Source organism: Marmota marmota, unplaced genomic scaffold, assembly GCF_001458135.2.
Source record: "Marmota marmota marmota unplaced genomic scaffold, marMar, whole genome shotgun sequence".
NCBI classification, from domain to species: domain Eukaryota; kingdom Metazoa; phylum Chordata; class Mammalia; order Rodentia; family Sciuridae; genus Marmota; species Marmota marmota.
In genome coordinates, this window is record NW_026000048.1 from 18661303 (window position 1) to 18669503 (window position 8201).

Consider the following 8201-nt stretch of genomic DNA (forward strand, 5'->3'; position numbering starts at 1 on the left):
GGTGCAGCCAATATGGAAAGCAGTATGGAGATTTCTTGGAAAACTGGGAATGGAACCACCACTTCACTCAGCTGTCCCTCTCCTGGGTCTATACCCAAAGGACTTAAAAACAGCATACTACAGGGACACAGCCACATCAATGTTTATAGCAGCATAATTCACAATAGCTAAACTGTGGAACCAACCTAGATGCCCTTCAATAGATGATGGATAAAAAAAGTGGCATATATACACAATGGAATATTACTCAGCAATAAAAGAGAATAAAATCATGGCATTTGCAGGTAAATGGATGGAGTTAGAGAAGATAATGCTAAGTGAAGTTAGCCAATCCCAAATAATCAAATGCCAAATGTTTTCTTTTATATAAGAAGGCTGATTCATAGTGGGGTAGGCAGAGGGAGCTTGGGAGGAATAGATGGACTCTAGATAGGGCAGAGGGGTTGGAGGGGAAGGGATGGGACATGGGGTTAGAAATGATAGTGGAATGCGATGGTCATTATTATCCAAAGTACATGTATGAAGACAGGAATTGGTGTGAAAATACTTTGTATATAACCAGAGATATGAAAAATTGTGCTCTATATGTGTAATAAGAATTGTAATTCATTCCACTGTCATATATAAATAAAAATAAATAAATAAATAAAATAAGGGTTTATTATGACTTTACTAAAATTTCTCTTTGAGACACCCAGAGTTTGCTCAACTTGTACAATTCTTAAAACCAAAGCAACATCACTACAAAAAATTTTAAAGTACAATTTGTTTGTGTGTGTGTTGTTAGGGCGTAAGTGGTGGAGAAGACTACATGTATTAAGGACTCAGCACTGTATTATTATTGTTCAATGGGTAGATTTTTATAGCTTTTCATCTGTAATTATTAGCAGAATTTTCAGCACTCCCTAAATAAAATTATTACATATGTTAAAAAAAGATTATGTGGGGAATATAAGTACTGGTGGGAAAAAAAGAAAGAACAACAAGAAAATTCAACATGTAATTATTTTAGAAATGCATCAGTTGTTTTAAAACTGTATCAAAGTGGTTTCAACAAGACATAAATAAAAAATAGTTGGTATACAGAAAAATTAAAAAAGAATACAATAAACTCAAAACAGTATGGTACCAGTTGCCTCCCATGCCCTGTCATTTTTTCTACATATTTCCTATAAACATTAATTTGCCTTTTAAGAAAAAATGGAAAAAAATAAGTCGTTTTAACTTATTCTTAATTGCCATTCCTAATGCTCTTGTTTTATCCCTGTAGACCCAAGTTGCCATTTCATATTATTTTTCTTCAGATGGATTATTCTTCAGTGTTTCTTAGAGAACGTGGCTGCTTGTAACACATTTTCTGTTTTTGTTTATCTGAAAACTCTTTGCATTTCACATTTGCTTTGCATGATATTTTTTACTGGACAGTTTGTGTTTCTTTCAACATTTTACATTTTGATTGTCTTTTGGCTTTTATTGCTTGTGATGGAAAGTCACCTTTCATTTGTATATTGTTTCTCTGTGCATAGTGTGTCTTGGTTTCTTTAGAAGCTTTTAAAGTTTTTTTCTTTTCAAGGTTTGTTTTCAGTAGTTTTGCTGTGAAATGCCTAGATGTGGTTTTAAAATTAAAAAAAAAAATTTCTGGCTTGGTATTTGCTGAGATTCTTAAATCTGTTAGTTGATGTTTTTTTCATAAAATTTGGTCAATTTTTGCTCATATGTCTTTAAATAGGTTTATTTTCACCTCTCAATGTCTTATTCTAGGATTATTAGAAATATGTAAACCATTTTATATGTCATGTTACTTAACATGTTTCCATGGCTCCGTTCATTTTATTTGTCAATATTTTTTCTCTGTGTTTTGGACAGGGTGATTTTTATCTTCAAGGCTACAGACCCTTTCTTCTGCCATCTTTAGTCTTTTCTTGATTCTGTTCATGGATTTTTTATTTTAATTTTTGGAATTCTCAGTTCAAAGGCTTCCACTTTGCTCTTTTTGATGTTTCTATTTCTCTGCTGAAATTCTACACCCATTTACATATTGATTGTATTTTTCTTTAGTTCTTGGAGTTTATTCAAAGCAGTTGCATTAAAGTCTGCTAAAATGCATCACTCAGGTGTTTTGGTGTTAGTTTCTGTTGACTTTGGTTTTTTTCTCAAATTGAGATCACCTTTTTTTACATCTCCATAAGCCTGTCCCCTGGCCACTCTGGAGTACCTATTATGGACACTCTAGTCATTTTCTTCTGAATAATGTTGATTTCTTTTTTTTTTTCTCCCAGCAGACAGATGAATTACTGGTCCATTACCTTGAAACTTCTGAAGGTTTGGTTTTCAGCTGTTTGGTTTTTATCTGTGCATCTTGCGTTTTCCCAAGCTCCTTTCACTTGGCAAGACTCAATCTCCCAATTTCTCTCTCCAGCAAATTAGCCATAATTGGTGTGAGGTTTTGTCAGGATGGTCTAGAGTAGGCATTATTCTGAGGTGCAGCCCTTAATCCTATAGGAAGGCTTCATCTCACATATGATTTTTACGCATCTCAGATGGATGCTGGTGGTATCAATAGGTCATACTGATATATATATATATATATATATATATATATTTTTTTTTAACTGTGGTTCGGGTAAACTCCAACATCCCTCAGAATTGCTTGGTCTCTAGTAATTCTTTTCCATTTTCATCCTCTAACAATTGGTCTTTGGTGATCTACAAACGGTTCTGCATTGTGCATGTGAAACTCAAACTTTATAGACTTCTAGGTTTCTCCATGAATGATTCCCTCCTCTCTGTTGACCTGCTTTGGAAATTCCAGAAGTTTCGACTGCTCTAATCATAATGTTCTGCTTAAATACTTGCTTTCCATGTCACAGTTGGGAAATCACCCCCCAGGCAGTGAATCTGCACAATCATGGGGGCTTTCTCATAATTTAAAATGCACAAAACTTAATAATTACACAATATATTTTGCTCAATCTTATGACTGTTTGCAGTGAGCTGGCTAATCTGGTGTCAGTTACTCCTTAATACAGTTGTCTGGCATTATTGGTGGTTTCCCTTTCCATGGTTTCAATTGCCCATGATAAACTTTAGTCTAAAAATATTTGAAAAATTATAGAAATAATTCATAAGATCTAAAGCACATAACATCTTGAGTAGCATGATGAAATATTTTGCCTTCTTGCTCTGTCTTCCATGAAATGTGATTAATCTTTTTTTTGTACAGGCTGTATATACAACCTACCCTTTTATCACACAGTAGTCATCACAGTGACCAGATCAGTTGTTGAGGCATTGATATGCTTGTGTTCAAGTAAACCTTACACAGTAGCCTAACTACATGTCACAATGCCTATGTCATTCCCCTTACTTCTTCTCATCACACAGGCACTGAGTCACCTCACATCATCACAAGAAGAAGCAAAGTCACAATTTATTTAGAGAGAGAAATATCTCATTTACATGACTTTATTATAGTATGTTGTTATAATTGTTTGGTTTTAGTATTTTTAATTATTGTGGATCTCTTATTGTGTTTATTTATAAGTTAAATATGAAACCATAGATATGTGTATATAGGAACAAAAAAATATGATATTCAGAATTATCCATGGTTTGACATATCCACCAGGGTTCCTGGAATAAATCCCTATGGATAAAGGGTAAGTACTACAGTTGGAAGCAAAAGTTTTAATATTTTATACTGTTAATTAAAATACTCTATTTAGTGGGATGGATTGAAACTAAAAAGCTTCCTTTCAGCAAATGAAACAATCAATGAGGTGAAGAGAGAGCCTACATTTTGGGACCAAATATTTGCCACATGCACATAAGATAGAGCACAAATCTCAAGAATATATAAATAACTCAAAAACTTTAACACCAAAAAAATCAAACAACCTAATAAATAAATGGGCTAAGGAGCTGAACGGACACTTCTCAGAAGATGATAGACAATTGATCAATAAATATATGAAAAGAATGTTCAACATCTATAGCAATTAGAGAAATGCAAATTAAAGTTACTCTAAGATTTCATCTCACTCAAGTCAGAATGGCAGTTATCAAGTAAACAAGCAACAATAAATGTTGGCAAGGATACAGGGGAAATAGCACACTCATAGATTGCTGGTGAGACTGCAAATTGGTGCAACCAAACTGGTGCAAACACCCGAAGGACTTAAAAACAGCATACTACAGTGACATAGCCACATCAATGTTTATAGCAGAAGAATTCCCAGTAGCCAAACTGTGGAAGCAACCTAGATGCCCCTCAATAGATGAACGGATAAAGAAACTGGGGTATCTATACACAATGAAATATTACTCAGCAGTAAAAGAGAATAAGATTATGGCATTGCAGGTAAATGGTTAGAGTTAGAGAATATTATGCTAAGCGAAATAAACCAATCCCCAAAAAACCAAAGGCCAAATGTTTTCTGTGGTAAGTGGATGCTAATCTTAATGGGGTGGGGTATGGGATGATTAGAGGAACTTTGTTCAAAGGGGAGGAGAGGATGATAGGGGTTATAGGGATAGGAAAAATGGTGGAGTGAGATGGACATCATTACCCTTGGTACATGTATGACTGCACAAATGGCATGACCCAACTTTGTGTACAGAGAAGTGAAAAATTGTGCTCTATTTGTGTACAATGAATTGAAGAGCATTCTGCTGTCATGTATCACTGATTAGAACAAATAAATTTAAAAAATGGAAAAAAAAAGATGTGTCAAAAGTTAATGGATCAAATTCATTATCATATCAGGTAAATGTTCAAATAAATATAATATTTTACTTACATAAGCTAAAATTTCTTATACAACACAGAGTTAAAGATCATACAGTAAAATTTTTAAATAATACTTTGTAATATTAAACATATTACATTTACCAAAAAAAAGTACTCCGTGTTGTCTACCTCTTGTCAGTCTTGTTACAGAAGATGTCTATATTCCAAGAAAAAACCCTTCATGCTCCACCAGTTGCACAATTTATTCAGCATTTCCATATGTAAATTAGATTACCTTAAGTTTTGGTTTACTAGGGCAGCCTAATCTAATTTGTCCTGGCTATATTGTGTCTGCTTTCATATTCATATGTGTTTCTGTTTAAAAGACATTGCTGTTCACCATATGTAGCTATTTATCCTTGCTCAGGTAAAACCACACCATATTTGTCACTTTCTTATGGAAAACCCAATGCCATGTATTCCCAAAGAGACTGGTCACATGGTTTCACTCCAACAGGTTGGTATAAAAATGGTCTTCTGGGAAATATGTAAAACATGATGGAAGTGGCATACATAATTTGGGGGGACATCAATTCTAATAAAAGAGTTCAGGAAAACATTGTTATGTAAAGAGAAATACAAATATAATATGGTGCATCCTATAAACTTACTATATTCTCCCTGATAAAGCAGAAGACTATCAAGAATGTCACACTGGCAAGGAGCTGCTTCAAGCTCTTACTGGGACTTCTCCTGGGATATGCATTTGTTTCTTTTTGCTACATTTGTTTCTTTTTGCTCTTGTGGTTAAAGAAAAAGAAAAGTTTGAGGAACGCTTCTAGGTCATACAAAGATAATGAGAATATTTTTAAAATCTAATTCAGCATTTAAAAATTATCTCTGTGCCCTTTCTCTCTGTGCCTAAATACCTTTCCTAGGTCTTTCGTCCGTCAGTGGTCAGCAGAGCTCAGATTTAAATTTTCTGTTAAGAATTACACATCCAGCACATTCATGTCTACAACAACAAAGTAATAACATTCTTCTGACCCTTTTTCTTCACAACCAAGAAGAATGAAAGACTACATATGTTATCTTATTCAACACACAGAATAACCTCATGAAAAAACTTATTGTTATTAATATTAATCTTTTTTTGGTAGTGCAGGGATCAAACCTTGGGCATGCAAGGCAAGCACTCTACCGTTAAGCCACATCCCCAGCCCCTAGCATTCAATTTTCTTAAAACACCCATTTCAGACTGTTCTGAGTGTCAGAAATAGAGATAAACAGTATTCAGTCATTGTAATTAAGAATCAAAGACAGTCTAATAGAAGAATCTTCACCACTACTTTAAACTTAAAATAGTTTATATTCTACAAATAGTCTGGGCCATTGGTTAACCAAAAGTTGGAAATAAAGCAGTAGATGATTCAATGCAGTGAGTTTTCCTATTAATAATCTCAGCCAGCAGCCACATGCCAGCACCCTCCCTAATGAACTGCTGAGAAGTGAAATGCTAACCTTTAAACAGTCCCAGAGAAAATAAGAAAAAGAAAAACAATATCATGACTTTAAAACAAAAGAAAATTGGGGGATCACCATATCCCATTTAACTTACTAAAACTTTGCTTTTCCTGAGTCTCACGAGCTTTTATAAAACTGCATGTAGTCAACAAAGAAAATGAAAACGAGGAAAACCAGAATATGTTTTTATAGAAAAAAAAGACAAGCTGTTGTTTAATGTACTACTTAGGAGTTAAAGAAATAATTTGACTCCTACCCACTCTTTATTTATTTATTTATTTTTGGTACTAGTGATTGAACCCAGAGGTATTTAACCACTGAACCACATCCACAGACCTTTTACTTTTTAATTTTGTGACAGGGTCTCACTAAGCTGCTTAGGGTCTTCCTAAGTTGCTGAGACTGGCTTTGAGGTAAGGATCTTTCTGCCTCAGCTTCCCAAGCCACTGGGATCATAGGTGTGCATCACCACACCTGGCTCTTACCCATTTCTTGTATACTGAATTCAGAGATCATTGACTAAGATTTTAAAAGACATAGAAGAATAGATTCTTCTATTAAACATGACAAAACAATGGAAACTCTCTGATAATTTCTTTCATTAGGATTAATACATGGTTTACCCAAAGCGCTAATAGAAAATCGCTTACATATTAGTATTAAAGCATAACTATTTTTTATAGGATCTCTTAAACATTCCATATGGACAATAAATACCTTCATGAACTGTCTCATTTTTATGAACCAAGAGGCTAGTTATGAGAGTTAAGCATTAAGAGCATATTATTGGTGGCACATCCCTGCAATCCCAGTGATTTATTTAGCAGGCTGAGGCTGGAGAATTGCAAGTTCAAGGTCAACCTCAGCAATATAGTGAGGCCTTAAGCAAGAGAGATCCTGGGAGATCCTGTCTCAAAACAAAAACATTAGAAGGGCTAGGAATGTAGATCAGTGGTAAATTGTCTCTGGTTAAATCCTCAGTTACCCTCTCCTCCCAAAAAAGAGTATATTGTTATATTATAGTTAGATTGCATCTGCATTCCAGTTTTACTGTTTGTTAGCTCATGACTTTAGGAAAGTTCCAGCGTCTGCCTTATTCTCCAGTTCCTTATCTTAAAATAGCACCCTCATTGATTTTCTTCCTTGCAAATAAATGAGATAATGGCACCTGAGCCATAATATTCAAGTGGGGTGACCCTTTATGGACCTCTTTGAGCACTCCATTTCTTTGCTTAGAATCAGTTGCTCTGTTGCATGTGAGCAGAAAATCATATAAGCACGTTTACATAAACATTACATGCCCCCGCATTGCCGCATATCATCTAGCTGAATGAATTACTCCCTCTTGTTGATCTCTGATGCTCATCAGCGAAGGATTTGGGAAGTATGAGCTAAAAAAAAATAAATAAATAAAGCAGATCATACCCTGAGGCTTGATGCAAACTTCAGTGTCTCTTTTAAATGAATAATGATGAAATTTGTTCAGATGGATTCAAGAAGATTGTATCCCACAGGATTCCTGATTCCTGTACTCAGGGGAACAAAGCCTTTAGTGCATTACCTTTGACCTCTCTCTCCTTAAAATCAAGAGCTTGGCATGAAGAGTTCAGTAAATGGGCATAAAACAAAGGTCAGTCAAGTTAGGTTACTGAGGAGAGCCTGTGAAACAGAATGTTTACAAAAGTGAAGGCAAGTTAAGGCAAAGCAAGAAGGTTTGAGCAGAACTCCAACATCAGAAACCACAGGAAGACGAGGAAGCCGGAGGAGAGTTCTCTTCCAGAAACAGAGCTATTGTGGAGGAGGGCTCAACAGAAAATAGGTCTTTGGAAGCTAAGTCAGCCTGCAGGGGGCCAGGAGGGAGGTAGGCTGGGAGTCAGGGGAAAAATCATCTCATTCTCCCTCTACCCTCTGATCTCCACCAGTGAATCCCACTGCTGAATTCAATTAG

General features: G+C 35.2%; 1 long non-coding RNA gene across 1 annotated transcript in view; it reads left to right on the forward strand.

The window, feature by feature from the left end:
• LOC125619588 overlaps positions 1–3942 on the forward strand; it is a 22390-nt gene extending 18448 nt beyond the window's left edge. The window contains exon 3 of the long non-coding RNA XR_007351129.1: positions 3726–3942. This is a non-coding gene — a long non-coding RNA (uncharacterized LOC125619588). The remainder of the gene's footprint in view (positions 1–3725) is intronic.
• Positions 3943–8201: the final 4259 nt, after the last annotated feature.